Source organism: Lissotriton vulgaris, chromosome 9 (assembly GCF_964263255.1).
Source record: "Lissotriton vulgaris chromosome 9, aLisVul1.2, whole genome shotgun sequence".
Lineage (NCBI taxonomy): Eukaryota > Metazoa > Chordata > Amphibia > Caudata > Salamandridae > Lissotriton > Lissotriton vulgaris.
In genome coordinates, this window is record NC_141697.1 from 1168765925 (window position 1) to 1168793596 (window position 27672).

A 27672-nucleotide genomic window follows, 5' to 3' on the forward strand; every position below is an offset into this window, starting at 1 on the left:
TCAGCAGGTGACATGGAGGGGGAAAACACACACACCTTGCCAGGTGAAGGTAGCACTGCTGCACTGCAGTGCAGAGGTGTCCCGTACTGTTTCCAGACGCCGCAGGCTCCGAGAAAGCAGTGTAGCTGCACGTGTGGAGGGTCCCAGTGTGTTCCGTGGCCTGGAGGGGAGCATGGTGAAGATCCAAAGGATGCAGGGAAAGGCCATCATGTCTGTCCAAGGCCAAATGAGGACCCTAAACAACAATATGGAAGACATAGGGAAGGGTGTCAGAGAACTAGTTGATGTCAACAAGGAGATTGCAGCAGGGATGCATGATATGTCACAATTGGTGCAGCTTCTGTGCACCAAACTAGATAAGGAAATTGCATCAAGGCACAAGGAGAAGCAGCGTGCGCAGCAACAAAATAAAGCCATCACCCGCCGGGCCACAGCCACTTCCCTGCTATGCAGGAGATGCATAAACATGCAGGAGGGACTCACGCAAAATAGCAATGAGGTTACTAGGGGCATTGCTAGTCTGACCAGTGCTGTTGAGGTGCTGATAAATGCACAAACAGCACAAACTGCTGCTCTGGATGTGCCAGAGAGTTAAGGGAGCACAAGTAGGAGCAGCATGGCAAGCCCCCTTGTCGTAGAGACACGGAAGAGCAGCAGGCTGTCTGTGTCTCTTCACTTACTTAAAAGTCGTTTCGTGTGATCTCTTCCCGTCTGTGTCTGCCATCTGTTGGTATTGCAACTCCTGCAGTGTTGGGTTCAGGCAGTGCTTGTTCATCATCATGGTCCTCATAATCAGATAATTCCACCTTGGTGCCCTTCTTCATGGCAAGGTTGTGCAACATTGCACAGGTTGAAATCATCTTGCAGCAGGTCACTGGTGTGTACTGGTGTGCCCCTCCACTTTTGTAGAGGCAGCGGAACCTGCTTTTCCACAGGCCAAATGTGCGCTGCACAATGTTCCTGGTAGATTTGTGTGCCCTGTTGTATCGCCTCTGGCTGAGGGTTGAAGGGTTGAGGTAGGGTGTAAGGAAGAAGGACCGGACGGCATATGCACTATCCCCTATTTAAAAATGAGAAAAACATTACTCACATGCACATACATCTGAAACATGTATCAAGGGAGGGTCACCCACTGTTTTACCTAGCAAGTAGCCTTCGCCAAATTCCCCCACTGTCAGGCGTGCGTAGATCCCACTATTCTGGAAGATGTAGTAGTCGTGGGTACTGCCTGAAAACTTGGCCAATATATCCATGATGATGTATGTATGTATGTATGTATTTGAGCTTGTAAAGCACACTGCTACCCGTAGGTTTCCTGGCGCTGTATAACACTGGGGAACCCATCCTGGCTTTCCCTGTGAGATGGTCCCTATTGGGCACCCCCAAGGTGAAGCCAGGCATCCCTGGCGTTGATTGGGCCGTTTGTGGAGATTAAGCAAGCTATTGCCCAGAGTTGCTGAGTGGGACCCATGGTTAGAGTGGCACCGAAGGCTAGATTTATCGAGCCTGCTGACATTGGCCCAACATCCTGCTGCTTCGGGAATTGAACCCTGGTCCCGGGCCGACCTCTGCTTCTGGGTCTGCTGCCTCTAACCAGTGAGCCACACTACTTCACTGATGTAGTTTGCATTGCAGATTACTTGTACATTTATGGTGTGGGTTGATTTTCTGTTTCTGTAGATGTACTCTGTGGCAGCAGGTGGGCAAATTGGAATGTGGGTGTCATCAATGCAACCGATGACGTTGGGGAAGTGCGCTATTTGATAGAACCCTATCTTTGTCCTGAGCAGTTCTGCGTGCGTTTCAGGAAAGGTGATGTAGTGATGCATTCGCTGCAGCATGGCCTCTAGGAACTTCCTAAAGAAGCGGGACAGGCAGCTCTGGGACACCCCACCTACCGCAGCAATGACACTCTGGTAACTGCCAGAGGCAAGCAGGTGTAGGCTACACAGCACCTGCACATGGGGTGGGATGGCATGTGCCCTTGGGGTTGGATGCTCCAAAAGAGGGTGCAGGTCCCTGATCAAGTCCAGGATGGTTTGGGGATGTAGCCTGTACTTTTGTTGGATCTCTGCATCAGTGAGTTGGAAAAGGGTGATCCTCTGTCTGTAGACCTGCTCCTCCCTTCTCCAGACCCTCTCTCCTTCTGCCTGTAGCCGTAGCCGCCTCACAATCAAGTAGAATGCCGCCATTCTGGTCCAACTTTTGCATTTTGGGCCCTTTTTTATAGCCTACACCTGGTTACCACCTGCTTTCAATCCATGGTAAATAAAGACTCTCAAATACCGATTTTCATGCAAATTCAGTATTTTAGAGGTTACCTACATCTCAAAATGCATTTTTACCATTTCTTATTTACAGAATCGGTACATTCACCGACTCCGTAAATTTACCGATTCGGTAAATTTACAGAGTCGGTAACTTTACCGAATCGGTAAATTTAACGATTGTGTAGTTTATTGAGCCCCTAATTCTCGAAATGCAAATACCGGTTGTAAACGGCTGAAAATCGGTATTTTCGGCCGTTACTGACCGGTATTTGGCTACCTACATCTGGCCCTAAGTGATTTTTTGTTTTTGATATTTTTACTCAATAAGCGCCCCATAACCCACACCCGCCCCACTACGGGTGAGAGGTAGCAGCCACAACTGAGAGTATGAGTAGTTTTACAAAGGAGAATGGAGGACATGTAAAAATGCATCAAAACTAATGCTTAGTACATCACTGCTGAGTTTTAGAAAGACTAACACTGCACTCAGTAATACACATAGTAAGACGACTATTTTTAGTGAATCAATAACTTAACATGCAGGAAATGCCATCTTACACATATTGGAAAATACCATGTAATGAAAATAAAACCTGGAACCAAAAGGATAATTATAAACCAAATCTTTGCTCATTAACAAATTCCAATATTCTTCCACTGGGTCTCATCTTTCCAACCATTCGCTGACAGGCCCTTGATAGAAATAAATGTTCTCTTAAAGTAACTTTGCAATATTGTTTTTTCAGGTCCGTGCTAATCCAAGACAGTGTTTTTGTTCCAATTAGTGGACTGAAACATGTTCTTTTATTATAGCTATGAAAGGACAATTGTTTCCTCCTATTTAAATGTTTTTCAAATATTAAAAAGTTATTATTCAAATAATTGCTCCATTTCTTACACTAAAATAATGTTAGTTAGATATTTATTTATCTATTTCAGTGTAAGACACTTTGCAGAGCATACCTGCGATCCAATATGATGGATGTTTTTATGCAAATGTGTGAGGTTACTGCACATTAGTTTGTACTTTAAACGTGCGGAGCAGCCTTGCTTCATTTAAGGAACCCAAGTAAGATTATTGATGTTAGTTATCAACTTTCAGGGGAGAGGTAGTTGTTGAGTTAGTAGGTTTATGAGCATTGGGTGGCTTCTCCTTTAGAGTGGGGAGCGCCACCCATCCCGTTGCATGCACCGCAAACATAAATAAAATGGTCATAAAATGTTTTTATTACAATTTGTAGGAAGCTGGCTCTTTATATAGTATACTAAAAAGAGGCATACTATGCAAAGAATCCAGGCATCCCTTATAAGTGGACAGGGGCTTGCTCTAGCAATCTCAAGGTGTTTTCTTAGGGAGTAGTGTTGTTGAACAGCCTTAGGCTTTTTCAAGAGGAGTGTTAGACATCTGCTACATACACACACTCAATAAATGATACACTAACCTCACTAAGGAGATACACACCAATTTACAAAAATAACACATATCTTATATAACTTTGAGTATCACGATCATCAAAATCAGGTAAGTACGTTTTGAGCTATGAATTTTTACAGTTATTGAAAGTCGTCACAGTGCAATTTCCGGAGCGGTAATGCTATCCTATTGAGGAAAGACATATACTGCATACAGGTACTTTACAGTGACTTACGGGCCCAATCTTCTGGACTTAAGGTGAGTATTTGGGGCAAGGTCTAAGTCAGCACCAAGAGGTCACCTTGGGCAGCACTGGGACAGTTGGGTGCCGAGGTGCTTTTAAGGTTTAATGCCCTGTGTAACCAGTCCGGTTGAACCAACAAAGGAGCTCAGGTCTCATGATGCTCGGAGATTTGGGGACGCATTTAGTCCTCTTCTCCTTAGGCCAGGATGACCAGGTGCAGAGGGGTCTTGAGGCATCTGTTTTTTCCAACCAGAGACACTCGCTGTAGAAGGTGCCTGCACAAAGAGGTTGTAAGCGACGTCAGAGAATCCACCGTGGGCAAACCCAAGGTGGGCTTCAATACAGGAGTTTCTAGGAACCATGCTGCCTCCGTTAGCCCACTGTGACTTGAGCTAGGGGGCACGGCTGCAGTAGTGCTTTCTGGTGTCTGTCTTGCCTGGATCGAGGCGAGCAGAGGAGGGTATGTCCTTTGCCTTCCATGCACAGGAACCATTTAGCAGCTGTGCTCTGACCTCTGTCTCAAACAGTTGGGATGGACTTGATTGATTCATAGGGATGGACGATCATTTTACCTTTAAAGAATACGTACAATACACATTAAAATATAGGTGTTGGGTAGACTCACCTCCCCCTTCCATTGGTCCTGAAGAAGCACTGAGGATCCACTCTGGACCGTTAGGCATGAAACATGTTGACCTGATTACACCACATGAAAAATTCACAGCTACTTGAACACATTTAGGGCCAGATGTACAACCATTCCATTTTGCGACTTGCAAAATGGAATATACAACAGTGTCTAAGACACTGTTGTACTTCCCAAATGGGTTGCACAGGAACTGCCTCAATAATATTCATGAGGAAGGTTGCAATTTGTGACCCAATGGGAATGGCTGGCACTCACAGGGATGTTGGCCTGCTGGGGTCAGCAGGCCACTATGTCTGTGACTGCTTTTATAATAAAGCTGTTTTATTTCAATGCAGCCCATTTTGAACTGAATTCATTTCAAAAAGAAAAATATGAAATGTTTCAGGTTCATTTTTTAAGAGCAGGCAGTGGTCCGTGGGACCACTGCCTGGTCTTTAAAAATATTTGCACCCACATTCGCAAAGGGGAAGGGGTCCCTTGTGGACCCCTTCCCATTTGCGAATGGTCCACCACCAACTTTCCATTGGCTTTAAAATGTGAATATTTTATTGACTGTACTTCGGTCGCAAAACATTTGTACATAGCACTGCGAGTCGCTATTAGGAAGGGACACCCTTAACACGCCCCTTCCTAATAGCGAGTTGCAAACCCTTTTTTTTGAGTTGATAATAGGTTACCGACTTGCAAAATAGGCTTTGTACATGCCACAGACCTTTTTAGCAGCCGCAAATGCTCCGATTAGCCATATGTGACCGCTAAAGATGGTCATATATGTGGCCCTAAGTCCCTGCAGTAGCCCCAGCCATTTTTTTTGTTTTTTAATCCTGCCAGGAGAACATTCATGTTAGAATATCTATTTAAAAATATCCTAGGCAGTTTTACCTCACTCCTAAACTCATTACCACCCCACACTTTTAGGACACACCCTTGCACCTACACGCTTCATCAAATAAAATAAACAGCAAAAGATCTCAGCTAAAGCAACCCTTTGTGGGGCCAATAGGGCATTGCAGCACCGCTCCGATGGGGAGAAATGCCCAATGATGAAGCATGACACCTCTAGGGATGTGATAGGGCAACAAAAAATAATCCATATGATTTCTGTTTCTTTCTTCCTGTTTTGAGACCCCCCCTATCTGTGCCTTTCCACATCTTTACACAAATAGTACCTCCTTGGTTGATTTAATGATTTTCGGAACCTACGTACTTGACCTTTATCAGCTTCTGGTACCCTCCCTCCTCTTTTTTTGACTACATCTGGTAAAACCAATACGTTTAGGAAAAGGAACAAAATAATTCTGTCTAACATACTTATGGTTTGTTAGTAATTGGGTTACTGTTGAGGGGGATCAAACTCTACTCAAGTGGCAACCACAATTTATGTTAGGGTGAGGCACCGGCAACCCCACATTAACATGCACTTAACCCTTTGGTACCTAGGCACAACAGCAGTCAGGCTTAACATAGAGGCAATGTTTAAAGTATTTATGCATAACTTCAAATAGTAATAAAGTGGAAACACAACACACGCAAAATCTCACTCCAATTTTGAACATTAGAGTAAAATGTAATAATGTATTTGACACCACAACAACAAAATTCCAATCAGTAGAACAGGAGATATGCAATCTTAAAGATTTAAATAGAAACAGTGTCTAGAAGCACAAAGTGTTAACTGTGGTTATCCGTTTCTGCTAGATCGGGTCAAGGTAACAAGTACAACCCGGTTGCCAAGAAGTATGAGTCATATAAAGGGACCAATTAAATGTTACTAGTGGACCTGCAGCGCTTATAGTGCTTTAACAAAATCCCTTAAATCCGAGTTGTGTAGCGTTGTGAGGTCTTGCATCGAAGCTGCATCGCCCAGCAGAGTCTGCAAGGTCCTGCATCGAGGATGAGTAGTGCAGCAGGGGTTTCAAGGAGCTGCAGTGCTGCAATGTAAGGTCCTGCTTCGAGGATGCACGCTCAGCGGCAGTTGCAGGGAGTTGTGGGCTGAAATGCCAGGTCCTTTGTCTAGGATTCATTGGAGAAGCGATGATTCCGAGGAGTTGTGGGACTGAAAGATGCAAGGTCCTGCTTCAAGGAGGCATCAGGCAGTGGCAGTTTGGAGGAGCTACGGAGTCCTGCTTTAGAGAAGTGTTGCAAAGTGGCATTTCTAATGGGAGGCTGCAAGACAGTGCATTGCACTGCGTCAGTTCTGCTCACAAGACTAAAGCTGGATGGCAGAGCACCTTCATGTCCACTACCAAGGTTCCAGGACTGATGTGCCACCACTTGGGGGAGAAGGCTCACAGCAGACTAAGTCCAGGTGCTGGGTTCAAGGTGGTTGGAGCCTGTTCTGTCCCTGATGTTTCTGATCAGGAGGCAAGGCAACTGGCCCTTGGAGTCACCCTGGTGGTCCTGGGTTCAAGTTGCAGGTTCAGGTCCCCTTCACTCAGGCAGCAAGGCAGCAGGTTCACTCAGGCAGCAAGGCAGCAGGCAGCAAGGCAGCAGGCAGCATGGCAACAGAGTAGCAGTCATTTTGGCAGAGCATCATAGCAGGTCTTCTGAGTCTGAGTTGGGTTTGATGGTCCATTAGTTTTACCTGGTGCCTACTTTGAATTAGGAGAAAGTTCTGGAGGTTTACACCCGAGAGGTGTCTGGAATTGCCTGCATCTATGTCCTGGCCCCAGCTTTTCTGAGGTCACAGAATACAAGGGTCAAAGCCTTTGTGAGTGTGCTGAGTCAGAGCCTCTGTGATTGGAAAGCGTGGTAGGTGACGGGAAACAACATTTGCAATGCGACCATTACATCGCACTACATTTACAACGCAGGCATTACATCGCAACATCCTTTACAACGCATGTCACTACAATGCATCCATTACATTGCGTGTCACTACAATGCATGGCACTACATCGCATGTCACTACAACACAAGCATTACATTGCATGTCATTACAATGCATACCATTACAATGCATAGTACCCCTTCACTATCTAACACTTACCTTAAATGCAATGTATTGGTATGCGTTGTAATGGTATGCATTGTAAAGGTATAATGCGATGTAATGGAATGCGTTGTAAGTGTAGTTTAAAAAAACTGTTGTAATGGTATGTAATGTAAATGTATGCGTTGTAAATGATGTTGCGATGTAAAAACTGCGTTGTGAAGGCATGCATTGTAAATGTATGCATTGTAACATTATACATTCGTAGGTGACAGCCCCTCCCCCTCATCAAGTCAGAGATGGCACATACTGCCAACACCTATTGCCCTTTGTCTCACTGTCCTGGACCAATTCAAAATGACCAACTACCAGCTACTCCTAGTCATATGACCCAGGATGCAGACTGCAGGCACCAAATGGTTTGGGCAAGAAAATGCCAACTTTCCAAAAGTGGCCTTTTTAGAATTGGGACTTAACAACAAACTTTACCATTGAAGAGATTTTTAAATTTAAATTCCTTAGACACCAAACTTAATATTCCTACCTGCTCCCAATTGAAAACTATCACTTACTAAATGTAATAAGGAACCCAATGTTATCCTATGGGATGCGAAGGCCCTGCAGTAGTGAAATACACATTTTAGCATTTTTCAATACCAGGGCATCTAAAAGTTAAACGTACATGTCCAACTTTTTAAATACAGTGCACCCTGCCCTATGGGATGGTTAGGGTCTGCCCTAGGGGTCACTTATATGAATTAAAATGGAAGGTCTGAGCCTGGTGAAAGGTTTATTCAGTCAGAATGGCAGTTTAAACTCTCCACACAGGCTGCACTTGCAGACCTGAGACATGTTTAAAGGGTTACTTAAGTAAATGACACAATAGGTGCTGCAGGCCCACTGATAACATTTAATTTGCAGGCCCTAGGTACGTGAAGTGCCACTTCACTAGGGTCTCACAAGTAAATTAAATGTGCCAAATGGGTGTAAGCCAATTTCACCATGTTTAAAGGAGAGAGCACGAGCACCTTGGCACTCGTTAGCAGTAGTAAAGTGTGAAGAGTCCTAAAAGCCAACAAAAATGGGTTCAGAAAACATGAGGTGAAGACAAATCATTTGGGGATGACCCTGCAGAAAGGGCCAAGTCCAACAATAGGTGTACACCGTTTTCAAAATAATGGAAAGACCAAAATAATGACAAGGCCAAAGTAAAACAGGTGAGTGCCTGTGTTGTAGGTTTGGAGGTAGAGAAGTGAAGGAGATGCGAGGAAATGCATTCAAGAGAGAGAGAGAGAGAGGGTGCAGAAGAGGAAAGAGATAAGGTGTAAGATATGCAGATGGATGAGATGTGGAGAGAGAAAAGGGTATACACATCTAACATAAAGTGCACCCAAATGAAGACCAATACTACTCCTACAGGCCTCAGTAATATTGAATTCACAGTCTTACAGTTTCAGAATTGAAACGTTTGCAATGTTAATTATTTACAACAGAAACATTGTTGGTACTCAATTATCTTAAACAGCTAACAACCATTGACAAAGCCAATTTGCTTTTTCACAGCTACCTTCCTACTTAAGGCCATTGGTGCAAGGAAAAGTATGTGCTTTTGAATTCTGTTATTAACTATTTATTCCATCCCGCAATGGATTATTAAGCAATTATGTGTTCTTTCTTCTCGTTTTATCAATGAAATGTTTGCTTATGTAACTGTATGTGCTTTTATGGACATGTTTTTTATGTTCGAATAAAGCTTTATGACTTGACTTGACAAAGCCAATAGTCCTGGCTGGTTTTAGGTGTATGCCAGGTGTTGTATGATGGATGCAGTAACAGAGAGCTCAAAGCTTAAGGAGCCTTGGCCCTTATGGACATTTTAGACAGCCTCTGGCATAGCAGACCCTGGCATTCAGCTACAGAGGAATGATGACTGAACAGGACCCTTGAAGTTTGGCATCTGACCAAATTAGATCATTCTTCAACAACTGCAGCCATCCTCTCATAAATATGAAAAAAAAAATATTCTTCCCCGTTCACTTTTCCATTAAATGTCTACACGGTCCCATGATACAAGTAAGTGCTAGAGACTATAGAGTACCATTTAAACACTGGTCATGTTCATATTCAAATCTGTCAAAAAAACAGCACAGAGGAGTTTGTGGATATAACAAAATGCCTTGATCAAATCAACCAATGAATATAAAAGATTCTAATGTTGGAATGAGGAAAAGACTTAAGCCTTGTTTGTAGTTGCTTTTGGCCGTTAGTTTCCACTTTAAAATGGTTCACTCAGCCTACTTCACACAATAGGTTTGAAATCTGGTGTAATTTTTTATTCTGATCATAACTTCATCCCTTAAATATATTCACTCAACAAGGTCACAAACTTTCAACCGTCTCTCAAACAGAAAAAACTCCCACTCCTGCAAAACAAACACTAAGGGGTCGATTCCGATTCGGGAAAAACCGCTCCGAATAGCCGTTTGGAGCATTGTTCCCGTACGAATCGTACCCTGTAACGTCCCCCGTATGTACGACGAAGTACGATTCGTACCAGGAGCCGTACTCCGTACGAGTCGTACAAAACACCATACGACTCTAATCTCCGTACGATTCTCCCTCGGAACCTGCTGTACACGACATCTGTACGGTTCATGGCTGGTTTTTACGACCCAGCAAGTGCGATGTGTTTCGGGTATGCTCCGTACGACCGTTTTTCTACGGGAGCTGAAAACAGCCTTAAAAGCAGAGTTTGTGCCGAAACAGGTATGGAACGGCCCCCCCGGGTACGGTGCGTACCCCCCATGATCACAGGGGTACGCACATACCCCTGCGATCATGGGGTGTACGAGCCGTACCCCATGTACGATCCGTGTACGAGCCGTACCCCCATTGTACGATCGGTGTACGAGCCGTACCCCATGTACGATCGGTGTACGATCGGTGTACGAGCCGTACCCCATGTACGATGGGGGTACGGCTCATACACCGATCGTACATGGGGTACGGCTCGTACACCGATCGTACAATGGGGGTACGGCTCGTACACCGATCGTACAATGGGGGTACGGCTCGTACACCGCATTATCGCAGGGGTACGTGCCGTACCCCTGCAATCATGGGGGGGTACGCGCTGTACGGGGTGTATGTAATCGTGCGCTTTTCCGTACGAATTGCCCTTACCTGACGTGGACCGTACGAATCGCGTCCTGATTCCCCGGTCCGGATCGTACTTGTCGAGTCGTACGTCGTGTGTACGAGTCGTACGGTTCACAGTCTCAGCCTTGCAATGCGTACGGATGTACGGATTGCGACGATTCGGACAGATTCACGGAATGCGGATCGTACTACTCGACTCGGACGGACGGATACGATTCGTACGGAAAGGGCTACGAATACGAATCGTACGGTGGATTTTTTTTACCGGATCGGAATCGAGCCCTAAATAGAGCTTACTGGCACTTTGATGATTGCACTTTTGGATTATTACAATGTATTCTAAACTATCCTACCCAAGAAACTAGCAAAAAGGACTTCATTACGAGTTGGCCGGACTTTGGTGGAAAGATACCGAGGAGAGGGGCATAATATAGTAAACAGCTGGTATGTCCTTACCAAAGTCTGGAAATGATGAGGGTTGTTTTCCCTGAAATGGGGAAAAACTGCTTGGAACCAAAGTTACCATGGGGCATATTATCAAGGGTCTTTATCTCCGCTTTTCTGGCTTTAAAAGCTAAGAAAGCGGAGATAAAATTATCTCCCTATTACCTAGCTGTCGCTAACACCAGTTATTGACAGCTAGTAGGAGATAGCGACGATCTTGGGCCCCACTTTGCATGTCAGAGAAATCTATCACTAATGACATGCAATGTGGGCGTTCCAAGATGTTAGCGACTGGAAACAGTCGCTAACATCGCTATCTCCTATTACCAACTTTTGGAGACATTCGCGCTAAGAGCGAATATCTCCAAAAGCTAACACCTGCCCTGAGCAGTTCTTAGCCATGTTATCCAACGGGAGGTGGATAACATGGCTAAGAGCATTAGCTCGGTAATGCATGAATATCGCTGACTTTTCAGCGATATTCATGCATTGCGGCCAATTTTTATCGCATTTGGGATAAACCTTGGTAATACCAAGGTTTATCTGCGATAAAATTTGCCGCAGGTCGGCGATGAATTTTTGTCTCTAACCAAGCAATAGCGATAACTATCGCTATTGCTCGGTAATATGCCCCCAAGTGCTTTACCATGAAGTTTTTCAACATTCGGGCTGAATTTGGATCCCTTTTTCTACAGTTGTTGTGGTTCAGTAGGGGGGCTGAGCAGGAGTCAGACAAGTATTGGGTGGGGGGTGGGCGGGTCAACAACCAAATACCGTATTTTGAAGGTGCCCTATATATGTCTATTAAAACTAATCAATAAAATGCTTCACATGAATTCCACAACAGCTTATTAGCTGGACATAAGGGAATTAATAAAACCGAAGACTTATTGACACAACATTTTTGATGGCCAATATGAATTCTGCCGTGTTTCATTATGTCACCTCTTGTCAACCATTACCAGTGGTCCCATACTCATGGTGCATCAGCAATCACTATGGATTCATTTTTTGACACTGAGAAAGTTATTGGCCCAGTTTCAGTTCAACTAAAAACAGCCTGAAAGTTCTGGAATACATCTTTTTTTTCTAAAGAAAAGTGCTCTCCCATGATAATGAAACTCTCATTGACACCTCTACTAATTGATTGTAATCTAGAAATGTAAGTGTTCATGTTCTCTGATTTGTAAAATTGCTTTACAATTTACATCCTACAAAACCGTAGTTGGAGTTCTGGCATTTGAATGATGTAATGAGTCAGTACATAGAGAGCCTTATACAATAGTTTCTGTAACAGATGAAAAGGAGCTTGGCAAACAATAAATTCACAAAAGGACATTTAAGAATATGAATAACCATGTTGGGGGATCTCTGTGGGAATAATAGTTTCCCAGTATGGCCTCCAAAGTTACCACTTCATTGTATTTAATTGAGCACCCAACCTCTTGCAATATTTCTATTCGCAATCTACAGGCATTTGGAAGCCTGCCATCGCTCTTTTTGAGCTGCGTTCTATGCTGAGTAGTGCCTCCTGCACCCTTTCTCTTCAGAACAAGCATCCGGCTTATCCCCCAGTTTTGTTTGTGTCTTCTGTCCTCCTTCTTCACTTCCTATTTCTTTGGGGTTTTCACAGACAATACTGTTGAGCGAAAGGGCACAGACACTGAAAACTTATAGTGTGGACAAGGCCACTTTAATGGAGCAGGTGCACGACAACAACTTAATAATGTATAGGCAATTTATCTTACAAAACTAACAACCTCACTATACAAAAATGTCCAAATAACATTTTCTTCTCTCTGCCCCTAATTATCCCCCTCCCCACAATTCGCCCCAACTCTATTACCTGACCCAACCTTATTTCATCAACTGTAAACCTTAACTTCGTGGCTTCTCCAAGTATAAACTTACATGTCCCCCTTTCAAATTGCTTCACCCACCCCAACAACAATACAACTGGTTCAACCCCCGATAACTTGTGAGCAAGTCGCCAGCCCAGCACCTGCTCATTGTTGACAACATGCTTTCTAAGCCGCCCCTTTTTGTGCACATAGAAACCCTCAAACCCAACAGCCACCCATTAAACAAGGAGAGGGTGGAAAGGGAAAAAGCAAATTGCCTGGCCTCTGAATTGAATTATCATTCACCATATCACCTAACGGAAAAAAACTGGTTTTTCATAAATAGCCCTTAAGATATCCCCCAAACCGCCCGTCCCTACCAATTATAGCCCAAGGTCTTTTGGACTGTAGCCCCTCACCCAAATCGGCATGGGGGAATACCTCTCCCTTTGGCTGCCCCCAACCCTCATTTGGGTGAGAGATCACAACACAAACACTGACAACTTGTAGTGTGAGAAAGGCTGCTTTAACCCCTTTGCTGCGGCGGCTATTCAGCCGTAGCGCTAAGGGGGCGGGGGTGCCGCGTGGCGCTCCCATGCTGGTGACAGAACCGCTCTGTCACCAACCGCGGTCGGGCTGTGCTCAGGACGGAGCGGTTCCGTCACAACCCCGCCCGCTCAATGGAATGCTCAGCGCAGGCGCGCCGAGCGGGCCGTGACGGAACCGCTAAGTCATCAGCACCTCGCGACCGCGGCTGATGACGGAGTGGTTCCGTCACCAGCAGGGGGAGGGGTTAATGAAGCATGTGCACTACAAGCATTAAAACATTCCTAGACAATTTGCCATGCAAAACTAACAAGCACACTATACATAAATGACAACCTAATGTTTCCTACCCCCACTCCTAATTGGCTCCCCTTCCCACAATTCCCCTCAACGTGACTACCTGTCTCTATATTTTTAGCCTACAACCTGACTCAACATTATTTAATCCAACTGTAAACCTCAACATCTTGCCTTCTGCAAGTATACACTTACTCCAGCCCTCCCCTTCAAACTCCTTCACCCACGCCAACAGCAAGATAACTTATTCAAAATTGTGTATAGATAAATGCATCAGTGACTTTGTGAGACTCCAGGCCCTCCTGGTATGGCTGAGAATATGGATGAAGGAGGAGACCATGTTAAACCGTTCAATTGTGGCCGACTGTCGGAAACTAGAAAAGAGCTCCAAAATACCTTGGCTGTCTTATATATCCAAGATTTCTAATTTGCTGTACCTATATGAGCAGTTCAATGAGCCCTACTACCTTTAGGACAGTTTTCATAAATCTCAGAAGAAACACTTTTAAAGGAAAGGATGATAAAAAACTCAATATTGCCCACAGTCGCCACCGATGCTCAAATCAGTACATGCCAGATCATCTTCTGTGGGTCAACAATTTACATCACAGGTTTTGTTAGTAAGACTGTCTCAGTGTTGTCCACTTTCTCGTCGCTCATCGGAGACAAGGCACTTTTTATGTTAATTTCCCTGTCTGTCCTTGTGATGGACTGTCTGTACTAAGCACCTTGCACTTTATCCTGTAATGCACACATTATGCCACATTGAGGTCTGCATATATTTTACCACTTATGAGGCAGGCAAATCTAAGGCAGTGCAGGGTTGCCATGGAGTTTCTGCAGAAGTTGTCCACAAGGTTATGCTACTCGATTGCAGTCCTTACACAGCAGTCCATATGCCTACACTCTACACTTGCCCTATGAAAAGTGTGCATTTTTTGCCCATTCCACTGGCCCCGAATCCCTCCTGGTTTTATATGCTAATGGTTTTTCAATAGTGCTTTTACACTTGCATGCTATGACTGTACACTGATTTTATATATTGACTCCCTGGACAAAGAATAATGAGAGAATTTAAACTAAGGTCATAGGGACAACATCACTTTTAGCCCTGCACTTCATGATATTGTCCTATTTTAGACCATTCTGCAACATAACCGACCTATTGATGTTTTTGTCAAAGAATGAGTTGATGCACCCAGTGAGTAATGTTGTCCTATTATATTACACTGTTACTTTCTCCTCTGCATTAAACAGTTTAAGACTTGCTCAGAGAGCCATTCCAGACTCACGCCTCTTTTCAGTAGTTTTTATATGTATGATGCACTTTGTTTTTATGTGAACTTTTATGATTTTATTCAAAATCAAATAAATAATTTAATTAATGTATAACTAATTAAAAAGTTGTGTTTTCGCATATGATTTAGGCTCTGCATTGAAAGTTTGATGTTTGATAATTAATTATTGTACACCAATGAGCATTTCTGAAATTTGATGGACAAGTAAGAATAATTTGTCTTTTTACAGTGTATTGTTCCCCTGATCCACATCCCATATTCAATGTCATGGGCCTTCTCCCATTATAAAGTTAATCACATCGTCATGTCGCAGTCAAGCCTCTGTCTCTGATATTCTTCTATTCGTCGGGATTGCAAAAATTCCCTCCACACCTGCCTGTATGCCAGCCTTGTATACTGGGCTAAGGAGCCCAATACTAATCGCAGCATCCTCTGTCTCGTTTCCACTACAGCTCAGCCGACATTGGGGTTCCTGTCTGGTACGCGCCTGAGGCTAGGCCATAGAATCACCTGTGTTTTCCTAGCAGACTCTCTGCTGACTATGTAGACCACCGCTAAGCTATCCACCTTAAATAAACTTTCTTGTTAGCCAAACCTTCCCCCCATAGGGTTAATGCAGCAAGAAATGGAAAAACTTCCAGAAAATCTATGCTTCTTCATTCATTTGGCCATTCTTCGGGCCACCTTTCTGTGCACCAACATTTCTGCCAATAAAGACCAAATCCCAGACCCCTGTGGCATCTGAAAATGCAATCCTTCATTCAGGCTGTTTCCCCAACCTCACCAAACGAAATTCTGTTGAAATTTGTCACAAAGGCCAATCACGTCCTTAAATCCTCTTCCATCCCTGCCTTCACTCTCAGTTTATGATGCGGAAGCGATAAGCCTACCAACAATAAGACCTTCTGCCTCCTCACACAACTCTGCATGGAAAATTCAGATGAACCAGCAGCACCTGCTCCTCCTTGACTTGCACTTTCTTCTTCCACAACATCCCTTCCATCAGTAGAATCTTTGCCCTTCACCTGTCCTCTGACAGCCTCGCCTTCATCCTCACCATATCAACCACAATTCCTATAAATGCCAATTCCATCTGTGAGCCTACTGTCCTGTCCTCTGCTAGGGAAACCCTAGCATCTTCAATGAGCTCCTTAAAACTGTTCAACATCTGTTGGCAGAGCGAAGAACCAGGATGTCGCACGGAAAAGTAATCATCCAGGTAATGTGTTACTGTGGTGAGTCCTGTAGAAAATGTGAACAGCCACTGTAGAAAAGAACAATGTGGCTTATTTATGAGCCCCTTTGCGTCACTCTTGCACCACGCAACAAGGTGCAAGAGCTACACAAATGAAAAATGAGATTTATGAAGCCACGCAAGGACAACTTGCGTGGCCCTCCGTGGCTTCTTAAATCTCGAGTAATGTAAGGCAGCACAAATCACTGTATTGCATTACTCTACACCAGGGAGGGTTTCCATGGGTGTTGCATAGGTGTTCCCATGCAACATCCATGGATTTTGATGCATTCTCAGATTTGCAAGGCAGGTAAAACTGGGAATGAGCCAAAAGGATACGCCTCCCCAGGAGAGGTTTAACAATGAGAAATATATTTATTTCTCCTTATTTTTTCCTCTTTCTATGTGTGCTGCATTCTGCACCAGCACTGTACAGATGTCATCTTGACATACTGACTTTATTGGTATGATACAAGTGGACACATCTTCTGAATTGACATGAGGGTGTGCTTAGCAAATACAGATTGACAGCAAAGCATCTTCAAAAGAACCGGAATCTTGAAAGTTTGAGCAATTATGTTGCATCTTTTTTAAATGTTATCTTTAAAGAAGACTGCTAGCCCATCAAATAGTGCTTGGGTGGGAAGGGGTGGGAGATTTTTCTCAGACACTATTTTAAAATGCACTATTGAATAGTTTGGATTTTACTAAAAAGTGGTCTAGTTTGTAGTGCATCTGTTGGCTCCGGTAAGACAGGCCTGTGGTGCTCAAATGAAAATGACACCACTGCCTTTCTGCCTTCAGGCTTCAGTCTTTCAAGCTTTAAAACAAGGGAATTTTTGAATCAAGAGATCTGCAGAACTTTTTTCTACTCAGGGATGAGCTAATCAAAGGTCTGACCTAAACAGCTCATACATTTGTGATACATCTCTGTGTCCAGAAGGGCTACAGCATCATTCCATCCTCACTAAGGGCCAGATGTAGGAAGGCTATTACCGGTCGGTAATGGCCGAAATCGCCCGTTACCGACCGGTAATAGCCTTTTCCGATGTAGGTGGTATATTTACCGATTCGGTAAATAACAAATCGGCATTTACCGATTTGGTATTTACAGAATCATCATTTACCGATTCGGTATTTACCGAATCGGTAAATGAGATGTAGGAAGCACTTTAAAGAGCGCTTTTGTGCTTTAAGGATTCGTTATTTACCACCAACTATTAATTGGTGGCAAATAAGGATTTCCTCTGTAAATGCAAATCTGTACATTTACACCTGTGCCATGTGACAGACATACATGCCACATGTGCACACCAGCACTATTTAGGGGTGCAACAGGGTGTCAAAGTGACACCCTGCCACACTTGACTCTTTCCCTATTATACCGAATCGGTATTTACCGATTTGGTAATTGACATTCATTCCTATGGGCCTCCAGGCCCATAGGAATGAATGTCAATTACCGAATCGGTAAATGCCGATTCGGTAAATACCGAATCTTAACGATTCGGTATTTTTTACCGACTTTTTATCTACATTGCATTTACCGATTCGAAATACCGAATCGGTAAAATTCGGTATTTTCAAATCGGTAAATTACAATTACCTACATCTAGCCCTTAATTGCTTGTTTGTTACCTTCATTACGAGTTTGTCCCATGCATACATCGTTTATTTTTGTCTGTCAGACTGGTGTGCTTTTTGTCTGTGAACAATTGAAATGTTATAAGGGTATAATTAGCCCAGGCAATGGGCACAGCTTAACAATGTTTACTGAATCAGGGGAGGCAAAATACAGTCAATTAAGTGACATGCCTCATAAAGTTAAGCCAAGGGTCATGCTATTATTATTATTATTATTATTATGATTAATAAAACTATTTTTAATAATAATAAAGCACAAACTATCAATCCAAGTAACACTTTGGCACAACTGTACGAGAAAGAAACAGTTGAAGAAAACCACACAGCCTCACAACAAGGAGAAGGCTAACAAAATAACACATAGCTATATAGAGCTCATTTACATTCTGGCCACCACTCTACCAGACTTCCATATCAGTCCTGTTAACATTAAAAATAGTACATCGAGAGGCTCAAACTCGCAGTAGTGTTTAATTAAAAATAATTAATAATATCAAGCAGCTCAGCAAAATAATCAAAGACAATTGTCATATCAACTTTCCAGGACTCCCACTAGAAAAGATCAGGTGGGGCATAAAGCATAAAGACACAATACTTAGAATTTTTGCTAAACTATTCCTCAATATAAGTCAATGCAGCTGAAAAGCGTTACAGAACCATGTCACTTTCAGCAAAAAATATTCTAATGGCCAGGGAGCCCGATCTTCTCCTGAGAAGCGCTGAACATGCTTTTGGAGAAGATGTCAGTCATATATACATATAACACAAGGCTCATTATTCTCCTGGAATTCTGCTTCAACTTGCAAGGTTCAAAAGTGAGGCTGTGCTACTAGGAAATGCGCACATGTTCAACTTTGAGTATCATGGTTCTAGGCCTACCATGAAAATTAGAAAGCATATTCAAAGCTACTGAAAGGTACGAATATTCAATTATAAAACATTAGTACATTACTTGTTCTTAGAAAGCCGGCCGGCTTAGTGGACTAATGCTTCCCATGTAGGGGCCTGTTCTCGAGGGAAACAACCTTTATAACGCAGTCATTACATCGCAACATCCTTTACATTGCATGTCACTACAACACAGCCATTACATCGCATGTCACTACAAAGCATGCATTACAACGCATGTCACTACAATGCATGTATTACATCGCAAATCATTACAACGCATACCATTATAACGCATAGTACCCTTACACTATCCAACACTTACCCTACTGTTGCACTCACTGGAGTTAGAATAGTCATTATTACCCCTACAATATCCAACACTTACTTTAAATGTGATGTAATGGTATGCACTGTAATGGTATGCATTGTAATGGTATAATGAGATGTAATGGAATGCGTTGTAAAGGTAGTTTCTAAAAATGCGATGTATTCGCTTGTGATGTAAAAAAATTGGTTGTAAAGAATGTTGCGATGTCAAAACTGCATTGTAAAGGCATGCATTGTAAATTTATGGTTGTAACGTCAAGCATTCTGTTCTCGGCCTCCTGGTCACAGTTTTAAATCCTGATGGGCCTACTCATCCTTTTGAGGGGGGAAAATCAGTACCATTGAGTTGGGAAACAATAAACATCAGTTATTCAGTGCCAAGATACCCTTCTGGGTAAACATGCGCTTTACAAATCCACATTATGTTAGTTATATACATCAACATTAACTCTGTTCGGCATAGGGCTGTAGGAACATTATGCAAACAGAATATACATTTTCACAACACCCCTTTTTACTGAGAGGAAACATTTCTGGTTAGAACAATTCAATGATACACACTTCATCACTTCTTCATTAATATCGTCGCTATTACATTCTTAATCATCTTTAGACATAGCAAGTCCAAAAGTATTGGCAGTACCTTTATTTTTTGAATAACATTGGATGATGAACAATATTAGTCAAATAGCAAAATATGTAACAATAACAATTAATACAATTCCAAAAATGGATTCAAATATTTCATACACAATGGCTGAAAACGTCCGCCAGCCATGTCCAGATGTCATTGGAACTTAGATGAAGGCCGCTCAGTATCTGATGTAAATTCTTAACAATTCTTAACAATCATCTTAATTATATATATCTGCTTGTATATAGTAAGAGAAGTGCTGGGCAGATGACCTACAGCACCCAGTCTCCCCATTTGCACAGACTCCCACCTTTTGGCTGCTAAGAGATAAACTATGGATGTTCTATGTGGAATCCACATTTTGGCATAGGCAATTATAAAGCTGTGGCTGTTCATTTTGCAAATTATTTTGAAGCATCTGCAATTTTTCTTATTTTATCTAACGCAGCAGTTATCCAGTACTTAGGAATTAAAGCATAACATAACCTAGTGGTGAATGTAATGGCCCACATGTCTCTTTTCATTTCTAAAGGATGATCATCAAAGTGTCTTAAAGTAGAAATGATAATATCCTGTTTAACATGTCCCAGCCCAATCTAAGTGCAGCCAAGGGTTGGCTGGTGACCTGCAAGTTAAATATGCATGGCCTCCTTGTGGGTGGTGTTTGAGTTACAATAGTTCATGGGTAAGGTCATACTCAAAAGGAGATGACTCGAAAGGAATGTTCTCGACATTTAAAACACATTTGCTATCTTCAATAAAAACATTAAAGATATTTGGTCCTCAGTGCTTGCGTTTAAATCCTTGCTCAGCCATGGCAATATGAGTCATGTCTGGCATGTTGCGGTCCAAAGGAGTGATAAACTTTTCAAAGCCTAGCAATGAAAAGGTGGAGATGGGAGCACACTCTGGGAGTCTATGCCCAAAGTAGAAAAGGTGAAGGTAAGTGTCATTAAAACTGTCATTAAAACTGATGGACATTCCTTTCAAAGGAATACTACCTCCCACATCAACAGGGAAGTGTGTGGAAACCCAGCAGGAGGAAGAACTAATGGTCTGTTTAACAGCAGCATCACATAGGACTTACCCTTGGAAGCTCAGTCGCAGCTCCATGTATAGGAAGGTTCAGTCTAATTCGGTCATGGGATAATTCAGAATTGTACTGCAAGGATGTGTCCCACTACCAATCAGATACCCAAAGAAGCAATTAAGATAGTAGGCCAGACTTACTAGGGTATTTGGTATCCAAGTTCAAAATAACTTTATTTCGGCAATCAAAAGCCATAAAAGTATGTGCAAAACACAGCATAAACCAAATATAAATACATAAAACACATTAAGGGATATCAAAGGTTAAAACAGATTCATATAAAAACCTTTTAAAAATACCAGAAACACAACACTATCAGCAGAGGGGAGATAGTGCAAAAAAACAAAATGTGATGAGGAGCAATCATGGGGAGCATCGTTTACAACGCGGTGTTTACACCGCAGTGCCTTTAGAACGATGCCATTACAGCGCATGTCGTTACTACGACTTGCGCTGGATGGCGCTGTTCGACAAGGAATGTTGTGCTTTTATATTCCAACACCTTCCCTACTGTTACGTGGAGTGGTGTTGGAATATAAAATTATAATATTCCAAAATCCGCGCCCTCCAACGCAAGTTGTTGTAACGACTTGCGTTGTAATGCCCGCGATGTCAAGTACCGCGATCTAAAAGATCGCGTTGTACTGACATACATCCAGCAATCATATATATGGACAAAGAGCCCACTTAAGCCTATAAAAAGCAGAGCCCAAGGTCTTTGCCTCATAGATCTGAAGAGCGGGTGCTATTGACTTAGTAAAATATGCTTGAAGTTCTTTGGCAATGACTCCTGCTAGCTGTGTATGCATAATTACCGCCTTGCCAATGTGAGGCTTCCAAGATAAGGAAGCTGCCAAGTAAGGAAAATATTCCATTCACTCTGGGAGCATTCCCACAGACACCAAATTTCCTTTAAATGTTTTATGTGGATAAAAAAACCTCAGCTTGGTCTTTGCAGTGTTGATCTACAACCCCCATGTATACGGTATCCAGTATGAGGAGGAGGCTGCCTAAATCGAGCAGAGGTAGCATTAATAAGAAGCTGGCAGCATCATGTGGCAGTGGTGGAGTGGACAAAGGAAGTGGACATGAACTACTTGGCTCACTGCCAGATGATGAGGCTACAGCAGGAACAACTGTGGTGAAAGTTTCATATAGAATAAATCTAAGTAATCAGACAGTATCACACATTACTAGTATGAGGTCCAAACATTGAGTACTTGTTCCTCAAACAAAAGGACCAATTATTGTATGTGTCAGAATTTGTAAAATCGTCTGTACAATCAAAAATATCACAATTTCTTTCTTCAGAAGCAGCCAACTTGTGTTATGTCACACAGTGACTTTTTCAAGGCTCAAATAAATATATGTAAAAGCTCATTTGTCCAGGACAAATAATCCAAATGAGGTCAGTAAGTGCCTGCTGCAGTGCCCTTAAAAGATGGCATTCCACATGATGTTTGGTTGCAACAAGCGTACTCGACTGTGACGGGCTGGGCAAATGGTCATGAGATGTGGTGAAAAGTCACCAGTCTAAGGTTGTTAAGGACCAGCTCACAATAAGGTGATACAGAGTTTTAAAGATCCGTAAATTCTCAGGAGGGAGCTTGTTCTAACCTGAGTAAAAGGTCTTACTCTCAAACTATTGTGCCCTAACGAGGTGTACACCTCCGCAATAATTATCGCCAATTGTCTCTGCCAGTCAACGTCCGCCACAGCCAATAGGCGCTGGCGCACTTGTAAGCTAACTGCCCCACCTTTGATGTTGGCCAGGATCATATCGGAGACTATAGGGAACATGCCCACTAATCTCAAACCCAACTCCAGGGCTGGATCCAGCCCGTTGTTAATCATGTACCTTCTTTAGAACGCTCATGGAGGGGGTGCCAAAGCATAGCGTACAAACTGAAGAAAACACCGTCCTCCAGGTGTTGTAATCAGCTAAAGCGGGAATAATTCCACCCAGTAAACTCATTGTTAGAATCTTGTGTTTTTCAACAGGAGTTGTATGTGGAAAAACAGCCTTGAGTTGTTCAAATTTTTCTGTCAGCCAATATGGCAAATCATCTCTATTCTTAGAACGTTTGACAATCACTGAATTAAGAATGATGGGGCTTATGACAAGTCCACTGCTGAATCCAGGCAGAGGAGGCACAGCCCCAGCTGGAGCCACTTGAATCGCATGCGACAAAACTGTATAATACTTCTGAGTGTGAATCCACGATGTATGTAACTGACGTAACTCTGCAAATGTAACATTAAGATAATTTGAATGCAGTGTAAAACCTGCCAAAATGGGTCAAGTGGCCCCGTCGACCGATAAGCGGCCTAAGCGGATCAAAGAAACAGGGTGAGGAAGGGCACCTTGAACCCAAATGGTATGCTTCCAGGCTGTCAACGGAACTTCAAGCAATGCATGAGGGCGATAAGCCCGTGGCACTGTGGCTGCTGTATACTGATGAAACAAATTTTCATTTCCATCCACTGCCTGAAATGTAGCCCAAGAATAAAAGACCATGAAGCGGTGAGCCGCGTCCGCCTCAACAACAAAGATAAAGGATGCCCCGCATTGGGGACTGCACGTTGTGTCAAAAATGCTGTAACCGCCGTGAGGTTAGGTGCAGCAATAGCGACTGCCACAATAGAAAATGGAAATGATAAACCAGAAGAACGGTAGCGCCAAACCAGGTAGAAAGAGATAAACTACACCTGTTATAATTCAAGCTTGAAAAACCTGTAAATGTACAAATATAGGAGGCTAAGCCCTCACCCCATGGACCTCTCCAGAAACCGGTGAGAGGGTATTATGGACACACACAAGCTCTACTCAGGAGTCTCGCGAATATGTACCAGACCTTCTACCACTTTAGTACCTACAAGCCCAGGACCGACTAGCTATAGTGTCTCACTTGCTCTCCTACTCACAGAGAAACAAATGATTAAACACCCCAGAACACAACACCACCAGACCTCTCAGAAATCGCAGTAACAAGACACACCCTTTCACTCGCACTCTTGTACTTGTCAATAATAACATCTGACAAAGGAACAAAACAGTTTAAAATATTTAATTTTAACTAACGTGCCCTAACATGCAGTGTACGTGCCACAACAAGCAGGAAAATGCATAGTACAAGTATTGTGAGCATAGCAGCTTATACGTAAATCATGAAGGGAGATATCATAATGGAGCAATATTATTATAGGTTAGAAGATCTCTGGGCTTAGTCAGCAGACCCCATACCTTAGCCTATAGATGGAAGATCTACATCGTAGTTGCTGTCTCACTCTTTGCTCTGGAAAGGTCCCTCTCCAACTGTGTGTCACCTGTTTGTGTACCCCAGTAGAAACCAAAGTACGTTGTCCAAACAACAGCTGCGTCAGTAAGTTTTGTCTAAGGGATACGGTCTGGCCAGAACAAAATAACAAGGGGCATTGTTGTTTGACTCTGCACATAATGTTCAGTCAAAATCCCAGGAACTTGCAGAGAACGAACTTAGCGATGAGTTCTCATGTGAAAGCAGCCATAAAAAATATTGCAAATAACATAATGACATGCAGTAACATGCGCAACACTGCTGTCAGGCTGCAAAGTGCTCATGCTAACTTAGTGAAGAGGACAATATCCCTATGGGCCATGTGACAGCGTAACGGAACTAAGCAAATTTTCCGACTAAATGAATAGGTCTCAAAGTGAAATTTCTACGTGTATTAACAAGCAAATGAATCCACAGTAAGCTCCAATCCATGCAAAGTCTTGTCCTAGTTACAGATCTGACAATAGGCACAGGCCCTGAGGTGGCAGCAGGAGCACCACTGTCTACAGGACAAGCAACTCTCTTGCAGTGGGAAGAGTGGACTTATGGTGCCAGACCATGATAATTAACAGCTGTGTTTTTGATGAGTAGGATCTGACATGATGCGCACCTGTGGCACTGTAGTGTGGCCTTCCTCAGAAATGCACAAACATTGACCCATTCATCAGGCTGGATGTAATGGCAGATCTCAATCGGACACTCAAGGAAGGTGGCTTGCACTTGAGAATGGAAACGGTAGACATTGTATAAGCTTTCTTCAATATTGCAATATCATCATTTAACTGTAAATTCAGCTTGGCAGAATTTAGTAGTTTGAATGGAGCATCATAGGTCGGTCCATGACTATATATATATATTGCCCCCCCCTTTTTTTGAACTAAATGTAGAATTAAAACAGAGCCATTTTTTCAACATGCCTAAATAGGAGAATAATTGGATCAGACTAGTGAAGTAATACCTGTTTGAAATCTTTATTTCGACCAATAAGATCATAAAAGATGTACACACATCACAATCACTTAAAAATGTATACAATGCATCAAAAACAATGATTATAAAAATTGGTCTCAGCGCTATAAGTCAAATTGTCCACGATAGGAGCTAAAACCAATAACCAAATGCAATTTATTTAAAACGGAATTAAGAATCCGGTCCAGCTTAAGAAAGCGTGAGCGTGTGTGCCATAATGCCGTTAAATACTTCGCCATTGCGAACACTATCTGTGGAGAAGGGTCAGTCTTCAGAATTCTGTACGCAGGTAAAAAGTTTCTAAGACCCATGTTTTTAAGGAGGGGAATAAGCCAGTATTTTCTGATTTTTTGGTAGGGTTCACAAAAAAATACCACGTGTGAGTAATTTTCTTGGGGATGCGCGCATGCTGAACAGCGCTCAGTAGCCGGGGGTGTAGACCATGAGCTTGTAAATGACCTTAGAGGTAGAGTACTATACTGCACTGCAGAAAGAGCTTCCTGGTTAGCGCGGGAGTCATACCATCCAAAACACATTCGAAAGAAACGTAGTGTTTGTTTTGGATGAATACGTTTGTCAGGGAGCCCACCCGCATCTCATTCACTGCAACAGTAAGCTTTAGCTCGTATTAAGCTTTTGATAGTTCTTTCCGTGAGATCCTGGTGCTTGCATTTTCCGGATCAGTCCAGAGTTCTGATAAGCCAAGGGTCTCAAATGACCTTTTTATATAGGATAGCCATGGGATAGCACTTGCATTTTGTACATTTAGGAACTCCTGGAGCTCAGTCCTGTATTTGGTAAGGACGTTACTGCTCCACAGTCGTCGCCAAAAGGTTAGTGGCTTGAGTCCCAATTCGTCTGCAATTGGCCTGATGTCCAGGTCGAGTCTCAAAGGAAGCAGCGGCGTACTTGTGGGGAGAGCTACCATCTGCCTGATAAATTTGTTTTCTGTATACATCAATTTTTGAGCAGTGGTGTGACCCCAGAGTTCGCCCCCATATGTGACTGCCTCCCTTGCCTGTGATTTATACATTTGAATGACTGGACCCAGTGGACGGTATGTAGAGTTCTTCACCATCCTTGAGATGCCACCCACTAGCTGCACAAGTTTCATGTTGGCTTTAATCTTGTGTGTTTCCCAGGTAATTCTCTCGTTTAGAGTTACCCCCAGGTACTCAAACGTGGAGACCCTCTCTAAGTGGACTGTACCAAGCATAGGGTTAGGGCGTGTTGAGAGGGTGGGGTTTAAGATCATGTATTTTGTTTTTAAGGTGTTGATCTCGAGTCCTCTTTCCGTGCAGAATTCCAGAAACCCATCCAGTACCTTTTGGATTCCCATGGGGGATTTGGACAGCAGCAGGGTGTCATCCGCAAACATGATGGCGGGCACCCTGCTGCCATCCAATTTAGGGCTATCAATTTACACCAATCCTGGACAGGTGGGCGATTACCCCGTTCACAAAGAGGCAGAACAGGGTCGGCGCAAGCACACAGCCCTGTCTCACCCCTCTGTCAACGGGAATTTGTCTGTGAGGTCCCCATTCCTACCACACCTGACACGTGCAAAGTTATTCTGATGTAATTTGACTAGGATGGATAGGATATCTGCTGGGACACCCATATCTGCCAATACGGTCCACAATTTTGATCTCGGCACCAAATTGAAGGCGGTTCGCAAGTCCACAAACACCGTGTGCAAGCTGCCGCCCTCGATTAGTGCAGTCTTCCAATAAATGAGGTTCAGACGGAATATCTGATCGGTTGTGGATATCCCCTTTCTGAAACCTGCTTGGTATGGGCTCAGAATATCACATTCCTCAATCCAGCTCTGTAGCCGATCTAGTATGAGCCTCCCAAAGAGCTTCTGGGACACGTCTATGAGGCTGATGGGTCTGTAGTTGGCTGGAAGCAGAGGTGAACCCTTCTTAAATATAGGAACAACCTCTGCTCCCAGCCAAGTACAAGGCACATCCATGCCTCTCAGAACTGCATTGAATAGTACCAATAGGTATGGGGCCCATACATCAGGTTCCTGTGTAAACAGGTCACCTGGAAGACCATCCAATCCCAGCGCTTTGCCCAGTGGTAGGCCCTCAATCGCTGATCTCACCTCCTTTTCTGTGAAGAGGTCCCCGTCTGAATGATTTGTGACAGATGGGGATGGATAACATTTGGCCCCAATTTCCTCTGTGTAGAGGGACTGGAAGTGTTCCTGCCATACACTTGGTGCAATATTGGGTTCTCTTGCAGGTGCTAGTTCTTCGGACCCCATGTTAACGATGCACTAGAACTTTCGGGAATCATAGCGGCTAAGGAACTGGAGAGTTCCTCCCATTTATTCTGATCCCACTCCATCTTAGCACTATTGACCATTTTCTTGTATGCCTGTCTTCTAGTCTGTATCTCTAGTCTACTTTTGCCTTCTTTAATAGAAGAGACAAGATCCCCTTTGCCTTGCGACATGTGGCATTA

The 27672-nt window shown here is 43.2% G+C and overlaps 1 pseudogene; it reads right to left on the bottom strand.

Moving 5' to 3' along the window:
• Positions 1 to 27472, bottom strand: LOC147692962 (uncharacterized; annotated as a pseudogene).
• Positions 27473 to 27672: the final 200 nt, after the last annotated feature.